Source organism: Centroberyx affinis, unplaced genomic scaffold (genome assembly GCF_046629955.1).
Source record: "Centroberyx affinis isolate AG114_WGS23_722 - 3 ecotype Tasmania unplaced genomic scaffold, CSIRO-AGI_Caff_v1 ptg002476l_1, whole genome shotgun sequence".
Lineage (NCBI taxonomy): Eukaryota > Metazoa > Chordata > Actinopteri > Beryciformes > Berycidae > Centroberyx > Centroberyx affinis.
Genome location: NW_027280708.1, coordinates 103543 through 119999, shown reverse-complemented (window position 1 = coordinate 119999; position 16457 = coordinate 103543).

Sequence of the window (16457 nt, the reverse complement as noted above, 5' to 3'; positions counted from 1 at the left end):
GTCTGAGCTGATTCTATCCTATTCTCTATTGTCATTTTAAGGTACTCCATTTGAATGAGCTGTGAAGGAGTAAAGCCCAGTGCAGCTGCTGTTCTATTGTAGGTTTATTCTGTCTGTGAGTGTATTCTATTCTATTCTCCGGCTCCATTCTGCTGTATGGTGTTGTAATCCGGTGGTGAAGGAGTTAAGCGCTGTGCAGTGGGTGAACTCAGAGGAACTGGCGTTCACGTGGCTAAGCCGCTGTTGCTATGGGAGAGAGGCCAGACAGAGGAGAAAGAAACCTCTCTCTCTCTCTCTCACATTCCCATTTTCTCCCTCGTTTTCTATCCCTCCTCCTCTGCTCTTGCTCATTCTCTCTCTCTCTCTCTGCCAGAGAGCCGAGCTGTAAAACCAAGCTACTAATGAGAGAGTTCAGAGCATTCACTCTCTCTCTCTCCCCCTCTCGCTCGTCATTTTTCAAATAGCGCTCGCTCTCTCCCTTTCACTTCATCTCTTTTTGAAACATCCCTCGCTCCCTCTCTCCTTCCCTCCATCTGCCTCTCTCCCTCATTCTCTCTGTCTCTCTCTCTCTCCATCGTCCTCATTTTCCCTCTAAATCTCACTCGTTCTCTCTCTCTCTGTCTTTCTGTAATATCAGAGCGCTAGCCAGTGAGTCATCCAGCAGCAGCACAAGGCCAGGCTGAATATAATAATGTGTGAGATTGGAAGAACATAACAGCAGTGACCCAATACCCACTAGCTCCTTTTCCACTGAAAACCTATTAGGGACTTTTTGGTAACAGGGTGTTCTGCAGGTTTCGGAAAGATGGAATTTTCAGGCATTTTTAATGCTACCTGGAAATGTGTTTTAGACCAATTGTAAAAAATAAGAATACAGGAACCAGCCAATTTCCGATTGAACATAGCTGATGAAAGTTGTGAAAACTAGAAATGGGCAGAATCAGAAAAAGGACACTTGGAAATGAATTGTTAAGAGACACGTCCAACAAGTCCAACTGTGTTTAGTTAATCAGATAGGATAAAGATTGTACTACTAACCCTATTCTGGATTAAGCTACCAGTGGACATGCAGCGCAAAGAAACCTGGCATTACATGGTGAAAGAATACGACTGGATTTAAGACGTTTTAATACTTTCTAAGCCTTTACATTTACATCATTTTAGATTCTGTCACACTTTTTAAGGACCCACAGATACGCTTTATATGCTTAAATGTTATGATAGTACTTACTGGGGTCCTGTCCTTCGATGTATCTAGTGTGGAGTGTGTGAAAGGTGAAAAGTCATACATGTAACGTAGGCCACGATTAAGATTCTGATGGTGAAAATATATCAGACGACCTTGTATCTCTCAAGTTTCCAGTTTTGTTTTCAACTGGTTGAGGACTTAATTCAGCTTGCTGAAGAAAGACATCACTTCTAATGTCTTTCCTACAACCGAACCCATACTTCCACCCACCAACGTTAATAAAATAAAGCAGAAACAGATGCAGGTATCGCAGTATCACAGTATCTTTTCTTGATAAAGTATTGTGCACGGGATGAATGCTTATGTTTACCGGTGTGGGGTAACACGCACAATCCAGTTATAGTCCAAGGAATGTGACAGGACAGGACAGAACCGGACAGGACAGGCTGGGACCGGACAGAACAGGACGGGACAGCAGCGAACGGGACAGGACAAGAGAGAACAGGCGAGGACAGGACCAAAGATGACAGGACAGAAGAGAACAGGGCAGGACGGCACAGAATAGAACCTGAGCTGTAAGGGTTCAGTAGCTGTAACCCAGCTAATCCAGTTAGAGTCTAATTAAAGTGTCTGTCCATAGTAGTAGTAAGACCAGACACTGCCCAGGACACTGGCACACATCGCAATAATCGATTATTCCATCAAGAGCTTCACAATCAATTTCCAATTGAAGCTGTTGTCTGTTTCAGACTTCCATGTTTGGATAGAGAGAATAAAAAGCTTTAGTAGTGTTTCACAGAGGTAGAAGACTACTAAAGATCAGTGTTACTTTAGTCAAGGTGGGCTATGAGCCAAATCCCACCACCAAAAGAGAGGGAGACGAGGACAACAGGCAATTTGCTGAAATCCAACCAGGGGGGTGGTAGGCGGGTCTTTTGTGATTCATCCCCCCTCCAGCCTCCCACTGGCACAAGACAGCCATGCTAATGTAACGAGTTAGTTGACGACAGGATAAACTGAGTTACGTTACAGGGTCGACCGGTGTCAGTGAAGAGGACAGGCGGACAGATCAGAGAGACGGGTACGGCGGCATTCCCTCCGCCCCGGCAAGTCGGGAGCAAACAACGGTCGCGGGTTGACTTCAGGTGGGTGGACGGCAATAGGCTTTAATCAACCTGTGTCCCCGGGGCCGAAAGCGTTTAAGAGCCGAGGCCTTTTGTCTGACAGGCTTAACCTCTCTTACAAGATTTAGCGAGGAGGGATTTCATCTATCTTATCACCCGAGCCTGTGTCACGATGAATTAGTTTGGTAAATAACCAGAATGCAAACAGCGTCTCGTCCTTTGGTCAAAAGAGACGCAGCTGAGCTAGATCGGCTGTATCTCCCCTTGCAGAGTTGCTCGATCCAAAAGGGGGGGAAGGCGTTCCAAACTGAACAAACCCAACCTCCTCATTACTCGCTTTGCCAAAATAGCTTGCCTCGCATTCTTTGGTAAAACTGTCTGGTTAGAGTCAAGCCAGCATTCCCTGACAGCGGTATTCTAAAATACGCTGGACAGCTTCATTGTGTCCGCAAAACAAATGGACCAGAAACGTTTCATTTCAGACAGCATAGGTTAGCAGAGGACATTTCTACAGATAGGCTTCTTGTCTAGCTCTCTGTCTTGTCATATAAGTGAATTTCGTTGCATACGACAAGCATATAAAGCATCCTAAAACCAAGCAACCTGTTATAAGGTTCTCAACTGTAGTGCTCCTGTTAAAATCAGATTGGCCCTATCTGTAGAAATGTAGCACATTGTATCGACGTACCTTTATCTGCCCACAATGCAACTCTGAACACCTTTAAAGCTTACTCAAATAGCATTTTCTCTGAATACATCATTGTGCTACTGATAAAGACTAGGGTTAGACTGATATATTGGTTTGCCAACATATCAGGCCAATATTGTCCTTTTATTAAAATCAAATCTGCTTCAGTCAGTGTGGTCCACCGCTGATATGATGCTGTTTGATTTATTACATATTTATTGGTTGTTACTGGTTGTCTATGGCAATCATTCTCAACCTTTTTCATATCAAGGACCCCAAATTTAGTACGCATTAGGGACACGGACCCCAAATTTGAGAATATTTTTATTGTTAGATATGATTTTTTTCCAGAATTCCAGGACTATCTGTATTGTAGGTAGAGAGATAACAGAGAAACTATGATCAGAACAGTCATTCTTCTACTTTCTCTAATTGTGTTTGTTTGTAAATGAAATAATGCTGAAGTGTAACAATTCATCAACTTGCTGGGGACCCACTGGAACCCCCTCAAGGGCCCCTGGTGGTCCTCGGACCCCACGTTGAGAACCGCTGGTCTATGGGAAGACCTGAACTGATGCTAATGAGACAATTTGATCAGCTTCCAAGGATCTGGATTACAAGTATGCATCCATGTGTTACTGTTATAAACATAAATGAATAGCGTTTTTGTGTCCCATTATGGTCTAAATGCTGCCTCAGATGCTTTTCCACCCTGACAAGAATATAGCCCGCTTCAATCCAAACATATATCTGTATTACGCTTCAGAAACCCATATTGGTCTAACCCCAAAACACACTCTTGTTTGCAACCCCTGTGTACTGGTGTCTATCAGCATAGCTCATCACTTCCTCTCACTAAAATTAGTGAAGGGGGGGGTTCATTCATGCCAGTGGAGAGCACACCGCCTATCTGATGGTGAGATGGAGATAACAGCAGGCTGTGGGAAACTCAGCTCTTACTCATTCCATATTCAGGACATAGTCACTGTCTGTCTGGGTTTCTCTTTCAATGGATATGTACTGCTACTAAGCCTTGCTTTTATTGTTTAGGATAATCCATCATTGCCATGTCTGTCATAATTCATCATCATAGTGCAGCCCTGATTATCAGGTCAGTGACATTTTTTGCAAAGAGAGCGCGTTTCCAAATTGAAAAATTCAAGACAGCAAAGAAATTCACAGATATAACCCGTGAAAATAACTCAAAAATCCCCCTCCTGTGCACAGAATCCAGTGCTGTGTGTTCATTTGGAGCGTGCTCACTCACTTACACAAATGATCAGGTTGGTGAATTTATCATGAAAGACAACAAAGATTGAGAACAGGCAAAGACCAAAAGACTGTAGATAATAAATTGATTTCAGACCCTGCTTCCGCGTGTGCTTCCTGTCAGTTTTCGAGGGAAGCGTGAATGTATTTTAGGAGTATAGGCTTCTAGGATGGGAACACACATTCAGCAGGAGCGTAGCGCGGTGAGAATAGAGGCAGTGTTGCGGCCCCCTCAGGAGCACAGTATAACATTCAGGTCTAACTCATTCCTACAGGAAACCACAGCAGCTGGTGAGTAGTACACCCTAATGTATTCCCAGGGTTATCTGGGAAGCCTGCAAGCCTATAGGAGACTGGGCTTTATGGCTGCCTTATGTCGCGCTGTGATGTAGTGCAGTTTTAGTGCAGTGTGTGTGTGTGTAAGAGAGAGAGAGAGAGAGATGGGGGAAGGGTAGCTCCAGCCAGCCATCCAGCCAGCCCATCCTGGCTTCGGATTACATTTTGTTTCCTTAGGCACCAGAAAACAAACCACTAACACTCTCCATATCCAGTTACTGTGCTGCCAGAACACCACATAACCCTGGACAGCACATCGCAATGCTGCACCATGGACACTGCTAATATCAGCCTGATAAAGAAAGACAAATTATAGCACACTTTTACTTTTAGACTGCTTTTATGACCCTGGTTGTCCTGGAATAGATTATTGCTATTGCTGTTCCATGCTAAAATTAAAACAAGCCACCAAACAAGCCATCCTGAGGAGTTGCTGTGTTGCCAGTATACAAGAGCACAATGCCATAATGCACTCTAAACAATGGAATCCAGATCAATTATTAAAGGTTACTCAGGGAAAATAAATATCTCTGGAAATGAATTCAGAAAATCTGTATTGTGTTAATGTAAACCTGTAGACATGGCTATGGTAAGACTGCTATAAAGTATAAATAAGCCACTAATATTCTCACACCCAGTTAATGCATGAACGTCAATTAGTCAAATTGTATATAGGAGGAACATTGTGATATAGGGCTGCTACATCAAAGCATACTGAATTTACAATTATTTCACAATGAGTCCACCCTAATCCTGTTATTATCTAATATGATTATATGGTAAATGGTGTGGTTATGTGGTATATGGTAGCATACTGTAATATACTTATGCCCAAAATTAAATCACCTGCTCTGTAATAACCCTGTAGAACAAATACTATGCACCAATGTAACGCAGAGAAAATCTAATATAGACTGTAATAACCTAAAATACACAGTGAGACGATTTGTATTAGTACAGCTGCATTACAGTGACAGACTGCAGAAGCAGACCTCTTATACAATCCATATCTAATTACCAATAGTATGGTCTGATGCAACTTCCCCTTATGCCATGATCTGAGGAGAGCGCTGACGCAGAACCCTCGCATGGATGTTGGTGAAAGGAGCTGACTATAGGTTCAGTTACTCTGCTGCTCCTGGACCCGATAACCCCGTGCAGCAAATACTGCACTCAAATACAGAATATGACGAGGAGAAAAATAAGAATATGACGAGGAGAAAAATAAGAATATGACGAGGAGAAAAATAAGAGTACAGCCTTGCTGGATATTGATTCTCTAAATACTGTAAAATATATCAATGTTGTAATTAAGCATTCCACAGATAGTCTGCAATTGTTTCGTTTTTGGCACTAGTGGAAAACACTATGAATACAGCATATTATTGTATAATACAAAATAATGAATTATATTGGTGGAATACAGTCAAGAAGACCTACATTTCATTTGTTTTCTTTACCTTTACCTGCAGAAATAAAACCCCTAACACCTATAATGCTATCCTGTCGGGCTGCAGAATTATGACTCAAATGATAATCCTGCTTATTCTGCTAGATATAATGATCACCATTATTAATAGCAACTACTAATCTCGATGATTTGAGGAACAGAAATTGTTATACTGCATTTTTGTTATCTTGTATGAACATCTTGACTATTTTCAACTACAGTGGCCATTCAACAAAAAAAAAAATCTAATTCTACAATTATTGGAAACTAGTGGAAACTAAAATCACTCTATCTGAACACACACCCTACCACACTGTACTGAACACGCTGTAGGATATAAATCAGAAGGTGAAAGCTTCTCTCCCGCTGTGTTTATGCTCATCCGTCTCTCCAATCTGCATTTGTACTCTGAACCACCATGCTATTCTTTAACCAATACACACACACACACACACACACACACCACAGCGCACATTTCTAAATTGCAGCACTGCAACAACCAAGCATGGATTCTGTATGTGGAAGGTTCTTCCCTAGTCATTGCCTGTCATTTTCTGCTGATTAGCAATACAGAGAATGAACCTCAGGCCACAGCCCTGAAAACAAACTAGCAACATAGCCTGCTACTGTACACACACGCACACACACACACACACACACACAGTGGACTGTAATGGAAAACAATGGCTCCTATAGGCAGTGACCTGGCTGCCCTGCTCTCCATTCATTGTGAATCCAGATGAGTGTGGCAGTTTTGTGACAAATGTGCCAACGTGGGTTTCTGCTGCTGAGGGGTTTTTCTTCTCTTTCACCCTCTGTCTGTGTCCCTAAAGTCCCGCTAATAACTAGGTAGTTGGGAGGGAATTACAATGCAGTTGACGGAGCACTGTATTTCACAATGCCACTCTGTACTTCACCGCTGCTCGGATTCTCGGTTCCAACGTGAGAGACTCTCCTCTTTGATGTTTATTTCCATCCGTCTCTCTTGTCGGCATTTCTACCGCTCTTTCATGTTTTACCATTTTCTGTTTCAGACTGCGTCTTTGTCCCTACAGCCCCAATACTGGGTCACTGGAAAGGAATTTACAATGCTGTTAATAGAGCGCTGTATTTTAATACAGGGGGGGGGGTTCTTGAACTTTTTTCATCCCAGGACCCAAATGAGAAATGTATTCTCTTGCCCTGAGAGCCAGGCTCATTAAAACATATTGCCAGGCTTATCAAGTGGGATCTCACTGTCTAAGAACAGGACGACTATTATAAATATTAGTGTTAGTATTTACCCCAGATATCGTCTGCCTTGAACTCAATCAAACCCTGTACACAAATTGCTCAAGCAATATTATTAAGCAGCATTACAAATGAATAAAAACTACAGGATTAGGCCATATAATATTTGCTATTATCATTGTTATTATTAGGAATATTGGTTATGACCTACTGTTAGTCCACTTATCTGTCTTTCTAGACTACAATGATCTGTATTAATGACATAACTGAGAAGTAGGCAACCCAGTAGAATAAAAAACAGGCTGTGTGTCTTACCAAATATACTACAGCCTACTATTATTGCTACAATTACTATCATATTACTCTTATTGTCACTAGATATAGACTGGCTGGGAGCCAATCATGACATGTTGATCTTTTCCTAGTCCAGCTGTCTGTATTTCTAGCCTATCCCAAACAACATTATGCATCAATAATTCTATGATTCCGTTATTTTTAGTTTTATTATTTAGCCCAGATCTAGTTGGCTGTAAGCCAGTCACACTGTGCTGATCTATTGCTGGTCTAGCTTTCTATTACTGGGCAACCCCAACCACACATACACCGCGTCATATCTGAAATTCTCTTATCTATCTATCTATACAGAAAAATAGATCTATATTGTACTGTTTTGTATTACCATTCAGATAAAGGTGCGACCTATTGCTACTGCAGTATTATCCTGCATCACTGGGCTATTCAAACCACACATGCTTAACATTTTCAGCGTCTCAAATTAACTTTTTGGCTCTGACATTTTTCATAGAAATATGTCACGCCGTTTTCAATGCTAGTTTGTGTGTAGACTCAGGTACTGTGTTTATTTTAAAACTACAATGGATCAGGTTTGTAAATCATCAAGGAGAGAAAGAGAAGTCAAATTACAAGACAGCATTTTGGAGCAAACCTCCCAACACACACACACACACACAGTCTTGTTGAAGCTAGAATGTTTTACATTTTTATATTAATATTAATGCTCAACAGGCAACGACTGTATATTGCCAAGACATTGAAATGTTATTGTCTTAAAAAGTTAGGGATCTTAAGACTCATTTCACCAATATCTGGCACTTAGCGGATGGTAATGTCAGACTGTGCAACATATATGCACTTGTGATTATGCTAATTCTCTTGTGTAATATTATATTGTATTCCTATTGAGATACATAGCTGTAAACCAATAAAGCCCTGGTGAGCCGTTGCTAGCCCGGTATTAGCCTGTACTACTGGGGCTCTCCTGACCACAGACACTTGACAAAGGCCTGACAGCTTGGCTTGACACACTTCTTCTAATCTAATCTCCAATCCTCCTCCACTGTATTCACTCAGCTAGTTAAGCCCCTTGCTAATGAGACTGTGCCCTATTGTATGGAATTAAACCAGAACACTACTCACTGCCTAAATCACATCACATAGAAAGAAGCAATTCTACAAGGGAATTAGGAAGCTGGGAGAAATGCTTGTTGTGTAATACATACAAATACATAAAATAGGCCTATAGAGTGTAGAAGAGGGAACACGCAATTACATATGTGATAACTGAAGGGGTATTTAGCGATGACACTGTGTCCCATTTAATGGCATTGAGCCAGCACACGGTTGGCTGTCAAAATCATCAAAACCCGCAGCTGCACCCTTTCTACACTGGGTATGGAGTCGTTATAAGACACACAGAGAGGTATGTAAACACGTATTTCCCACATAATAAAAGAAGTGGTATTTAACTGTGACTGACTGAATCCTGGAGGTTATTTACGTGCCTGCGTCGCGTCACACTGAAAGCACCGATTCTATACAAGAGCAGAGCATTACAAGTGCAAAGGAGTCGAGGGATGCATGTAAATTTATGTTGCAACAGGACGCAAACGGCAAATAAATGAGCGCGGAAGAAGCGATGATGACACTGTGCTCTATGCATGAAACAAACCCCTACAGCACACCAGTGACTGCCAAATCACATCACACACAAAGACCCGATCCTGCGAGAGAGCTGTGACTATGGGCTGAGGATAGCTGCTGTAAGATGTAATGACTTGCATTGCATGAAATATCACATATATATATATATAGACACAAAAGACACACCAAGCTACAAACACTCCAGGAGCTGGGTTGGTGTTTTGGTCCATTTATCTGCATAGGCAGATAGAGGGATTCTTTGAACAAAAGAAAGCAGGCACACTCTAGTCTGTACAGTAAGTCAGTTAAAGGCTTGTCAGGGCAAATATTTCATTGTTTGCTCGTTTTGGCATGTTGACAGAATGTGAAAATGTCGTTCAACTGAGGGGAAAGGATTACATTTTTTGCCACGTTTTCTCGACTTGACTCCACTAAGAATGCAGAAACGAGCCTGCTCATCGGGCCAAAATTCAGGTCTGCCCTTCGACAAAAGCTCTCCAAAGTGACAACAAGAAAAATGCCTTTAAATCGCAGACAGTGTTTTACATGCAGACAGACTGCCCATTGTTCAGCCTGCAGCAAGCCAGTTTTATGTTTTTACAAGTCATGGCATTCCTGCGTCCCTGTCCAAGTCGGAGAGGGCTTGTTGTCCGCCAGAAAAACACAGACACAAGGCTTTTTTTTTTTTTTTTTTTTTTGGTCGATCGTACCGCTGAAATAACGTGGATTGTGGCTAATAACCACGAGGTAATGGGGATTAGTTCAACGCAAAGGCTATAAAGGGGGTAAATCTAGAAAGCTAACGTTACCTTCGTCAGCTGATTTGCAGAGCAGGGCAGATTAGAGCATTTAGCTGCTGGGGATTCAAATTCCTACACATGCTTTACAAATGCAGCTTCTCTCAGATGAAAACATCACCGCATAAACTCCAATCTCGGTGTTTGTCATTTGGGATTATTTTTGAAATAACGCTTCACATGATCCTTTATGGCCCTAAAGACATGGACACTACAGTGAACCAATTGAATAACTCGGTCAACCGGAAAACGAGGAGGTTTTTCTTAATCACAGTAAAAAAAATTTTTTTTTTTGTGGAGATAAGTTATTAGATTTTGATGTAAATCAGCAGAGTGCTGGCTAGACTAACGTGAGCTGTTTAGCTTTACACAACCCCCCTACTGGTTGTCTGCCTCTCGTTAGCTTGCTTATATGGTCAAATAACTAGTCAAAATTATACCCTTATCACCGACAAATATTCCTGTGAAATAATGACAAATACCAGCAGTATATTCAGCGGTCGAAAGAGCCGTAATAACCAAGTGAAACCCACTCAATAATTTCCGCCTGGCAAGACTACAACATTGCCTCGCTGGCTAGCCACCAACCACAGAGATTTTCCCATTTACTTTGCATGTAACAGACCAAAGAGGATGATAAACTGAGTGTTTTCCTTACCGTCAGGTCGGGATTGTCGGTGTCACGATGGCTGACGGCTCGTATGACTCCAGATCTCCACGGCCACCGACCGATGTCGCCGATTTCAGGCGGCTCGTCCCCGCTGACACAGAGGAACCGCTTCCCGACCAGCTCCGGCCGAGCCTCGACTGCCATGGCCCTTCGCTGGTCAAAAAACCCCCCCTCGAAAAAACTTCCCGACAACGACGCCCTTACAGACCTGTCATTTACTACATGAAACCAGCTCTAAAACAATCCTACGGTAGAAAGAAAATAAAAAGGACAAGTTATTTGTTGCTAAAAGCTGGAAAAACCGACCCGGGGGATTTAAATGTGTAGCAGTCTCCACCCGCTCAATCGTCAGTCTCTTTTCTCTCCGCTGGAAAAACGGTGGAACATTGGACCGCAGCACCACTGCCGTTCATACTGGTGTTCCTCCGCTGGATCCCCAGGCATGCACAGACCGCGTCACTTCTGTCTCCCTCCGCTCGCCAGAACTCCATTGGCACTATTTTCGCTGAAATCACTATTAGGCTACTAGGCTATATAATACTACTGCTACTATATATACTATATAGGCTACTACTAGAACTACGACTGCTACTGCTATTACTACTGCTGCCTACTGCCATTGCTACCACCACTATACTATTGCTGCTACTAATACTACAACTACTGTTACTACTGCTACTGCTACCTACTGTTACAGCTACTACTAATAATAGCCTAATAGGAACAATAGGTAGAAGAAGAAAAGTTAATATTGATCATTTGACCATAAATAACAAAACTATACCACTATAGGTTTTGTGTTTTTATAATTTTTCATTTATTTCATATAATATATTTCAACTTTTGGTATCTTTTATTGTAATATCATACTACATTACCCACCCCCATTTGCTACAGTCTTATTTCCAGTCTATTTCACTTTGCTGTATCCTATTATTATTTTGATGCAATAATGTCCCGATTTTAGAAATGCATAATGTAATATGATTGCATAATATATGTGGAACAATAAACAATCAGACATCACACAGCTTTTGACTTCAAACAAGCACAAATCAAACGACAAGCAATTAACTACACAGACATTACATTTCATACTTGATGCTCCGCTCTGTTTTGAAATAATAATTTATATTTTTTCATATTACACATCTTTAATCCTCTCTTATTACATGTGAACGTTTCTTCATTCAGAATTTTTAATTCAACTGACGGGTTTGGTCTCTTTCTTTCAGCTCCGGATTTACTTGCTTCCACTGTTTTCCACTGGGGAGAGAGAGAGAGAGAGAGAGAGAGAGAGAGGGAGAGAGAGAGAGAGGAGAGAGAATCAGTGAAGGAGAGAATGAGCTAGAGGAACTGAAGGAGAACAAGAGAGGGAGAGTTGTGTGTGTGTGTGTGTGTGTGTGTGTGGAATGGAGGGGATCTAAAGGACAGTGTGTGTGTGTGTGTGTGTGTGTGTGTGAGAGAGAGAGAGAGAGAGAGAGAGAGAGAGAGAAGTGTGTGTGAAGCATGTAGAAGGCAATCAGCCTGGAGCGACCTTCAGGTCAGGGTATAGGATAGAGAGACAGAGAGAGAGAGGGATGGATGAAAAAAGCAAATGAGAAAAGAGATAGATAGATAGATAGATAGATAGATAGATAGATAGATAGATAGAGAGGAAGAGGAAGAGGAGGGGAAGCTGAGTGGAGAAAGAGAAAGAATGAGAGAGAAAAGGAGAAGTGGATAGAGAGAACAAGAGCGAGGGAGGAGGGGAAGATGCAAAGACGCCTCCTGAGAGCAGCAGAGGACTCAGACAGTCACGCTGAGGTGAACTCTGTATGAGGACAGAGGAGAGAAAAGAGAAGAGGAGAGGAAGAAAAAGAAAGTAGAAGAGATGTGGGCCGCAGTGTTGAACAAAGCAAACATGAAATAATAGAAGAACAAAGAGAAACTTATCTTCCCACATCTACCAGTACAAATGAGTTGATGTTGCAATCCTTTGTGCCATAATCCAACGTGAGCATTTATACAGAAGCCCAATTCAGAACGATCTCATCTAAATGTTACATTCACTAAATGTTACATTCACTAACCACCTAAAGTAAATAAATGTCACATTCACTAACTAACTAATCTAAATGTTATATTCACTAACCACCAAATGGAAATGTTACATTCACTAAGCATATGATCTAAATGTTACATTCACTAACCATATGATCTAAATGTTACATTCACTAAATGTTACATTCACTAACCACCTAAAGTAAATAAAATGTAACATTCACTAACTAACTAATCTAAATGTTATATTCACTAACCACCTAATGGAAATGCTACATTCACTAACCATATGATCTAAATGTTACATTAATTAACCATGTAATGTAAATGTTACATTGACTAATCATGTAATCTAAATGTTACATTCACTAACCATGTAATCTAAATGTTACATTCACTAACCACCTAATCTAAATGTTACATTCACCAGCCATTAATCCAAAAAGGAAAAAAAAATCAAACTTACAATATGAACTTCTGCAATATCCAAATCAGAGACTGCAATGTATTGCTTAAGAGAGAGGAGCGTCCAAAATTCACTTCTGCACAAGGTGTTTTGTGCTCCAGGTAAACTTTGGTCCATGAATAGTACAACATTGGTGAAAACCTTTCATCATACTCAAACTCGGTAAATCCTGCACACTGACATCTTTTTTTTTGTAACAAAATCACTTTCCTTTAAACAATTTGAAAGTTCTAAAAAATTCTGGCAAGAAAAACTCGCTGTTTAAATACAAAATTCTGTCAAATAATCATAATTATTTTTTTTGTCATTATCTTTCAGCTCCACCAGCTCCCTAATGTAACTGTTACATTCACTATACCTAATGTAAATGTTATATTCACAAACCACCTAAAATAAATGTCACATTCACTAACCACCTAATGTAAATGACACATTCACTAACTAAATAATCTAAATATTATATTCACTAACCACCTTATGTAAATGTTATATTCACTAAATAACTAATCTAAAGTGTGTGAGTCACTGGGCTTATCAAGTGAGCAACCCCCATCGCAAATATTTGAATTAGGCCCATGACATCTCAAGAAAGCTCAACAGTGATTTCTGGTGTCTCAGAATCCAGCTAAGTCGCTTCCACTACCCTGGACCTACACTTAGGCTTGTCCCTAGTTCACAGTATTACTCAATCATTTAGAAACTCACTATTGATTTCAACAACGACAAGCTAATGGGGCTGAGACTTCTGGCTTGAAACAGTCTGCTCAACAGTTTAGAAACCAAATTATTTCAACAATAAATTATAGACTAAAGGGACAGAATGGCCCGCTCAGCAGTTCAGTAATTGAAGCATATCAGTAAATATTTATACCCAGAACTGACAACAGATACACTGTTGACTGTGCACTTTGGCTATCGTAGCTATACTATCATATATGATCTTTGACTCCTGTCTTCGTCACAGAGATCAATTTCATAAAATTCAAAATAATATGCAGTGTTATGAAATGGAAAACTGAAATATATGATAGGATAAAAAACAAAATTAAAAACTGCAATATACTCTAGGAAAGACCTAAATTAAAAACTACAAAATATCCGAGGATAAAAAAAAAACAAAAAAACGACAATATATTTGAGGAAAAAAACCCCCAAGAAATTACAATATATTCTAGGAGAAAAACACAAAATGAAAATCTGATGGGAAAAAAGGCAGATTGTATGTGCTTCAGTAAATTGACTGATATATCGCCATTTGTTGTTATTATTTGTTGTTATTTGTTGTCATGTGATGCACAAACAACTTCTTACTCTGTCAAGGAAAACAGAATCAGTAGAGGATATGTGAGGAAAATTGGACAAGCTGTAAATTCACATAGTTGTTTTCTTCATATTCCCATATACTCTCTCATACTGCATATATTTCATTTTTTAGTACATTTTCATATCGCACACGTTAATTCATTTTTTCACAATATGCTCAACTGCTGTTATTTTGCACACCCTCGTAAAGTTGTAATTATATTTAATTATTGTAATTATATAATTAAATGTTTTTTGGGTTGTTTTTTTTTGTTTTGTTTTTGCTGTAACCTATTATCATTTGCAGCTGCAATGACCCAATTTCTCCACAGGTATACTTACAGTTTTCATCTTATCATCTTTTCTAAGCTATGCATCAAAAGCCAAAAGCATCTGATAGAGTCAATGGAACACTATCACAAGTTATTGATTTGCATAGAGGAACAAGTCAAGGGGATCCTCTGTCTCCTTTAATATTCACTCTCAGCATGGAACCTCTAGCAGAAAGTATTCGACAGCAGAGAGAAATAGAGGGGGTAACAAAAGCTGATCAGGAACATAATGATATATGCTGATGACATTATTCTGTATATCAGTCATTTGGAAAGATCTCTTCCAGCATTAATGAATACAAACAATATATATGGTCGTATGTCAGGCTAAAAATGTAATATACATACGTTTTGGCTAGTGCCTTCTTCAGTGTGCAGGCTCAATCTTAGTAACCTCCCACCATCTTTTATACAGATAGGCCAAGCTGCAATCAATTAGAGCTGCTGGCCAATTCTGCATTTATAAAAATATATTTTTTTTAAATGAATATAATGAGAACATAAAAAGTCTTGGGAAACGTATTTCTTCTTTGAGACATTTGATTGGCTCTTATGCACCAAACAAAGCAAAGGTGAGCATGGTGATTTCTCCTGCAGTACAAATTGAATATATAAATTCAGAGGCCATGATTCTGGGTGACCCAGTTTCATCAAGAATAGAAAGTATGTTTAAATGGAAATGGGACCAGGAGAGAATACCTGTACATTTTCATCCCTAAGAAACTAGAACTTTTATTTAAATGAAACTTTGGGAACTTAGAGTTACAGCTGAAAGAAGATATGAACAGATGGAAAATGCTGGTAAAATTGATGTGAGAATTTCTTTTTTTTTCAGATGCTCCCTCTTGTAATTGACAGTGTTACTTTCAAAAACTGGTATACAATATTTACCAGATTTCTGTGGAACGGCAGTAAAGTTAGGATCAAGCTTATCATCTTATCTTAATTGGCTTACATAGGTTTTTGATATCAGGCAGGAAGCATTTATTTTTACTCATCTGCTTTTATCGTTTCACTGATATGTGTGTGTTTGAGAGAGTGAGAGAGAGAAAAAGAAAGAGAGGCTCTGTGATTGTTTAAGCCCTATTTGATGTTTGTTTCAATCAAGATGTATTCTGTCTATTCTTTAAATAGATAGCAACAGCAATTAGTAAATCAGAATGTTAAAATGTATACATGAATGACATACAAATTTTGAATAAAGTATATAAAAGTTTTTTGGAATATAGGCTGTGTCTAACATGATCCAGTATGTATAACATTAAGTGTGTGTTGGAGTGTATGTTTCATATGTTATCGTATGTATGGGACTGAATATTGATCTGCTGCATAATTGAGTGCCCACTGGGAACCATAAAGACATACTTAACTGAACTGATGGGAACACAGACTGATAGATTTTGTGAGTTCTGTTTATTTCCTGGTTTGTAATGTTCTGCATGTGGCAGATGTGTATAACACAAGTCTGTATTATTTATTTGTTGTTTTGAACTGTTTTGATTGAACATGTGTTGCTCAATACAAGTGTATTTCATGTGTGAAATACAAGTGGGTTCAATTTATGTGCTGTTGTGCTCATAACAGAGGTGGGGACTCGAGTCTTGACTTGACTTGGGTTCT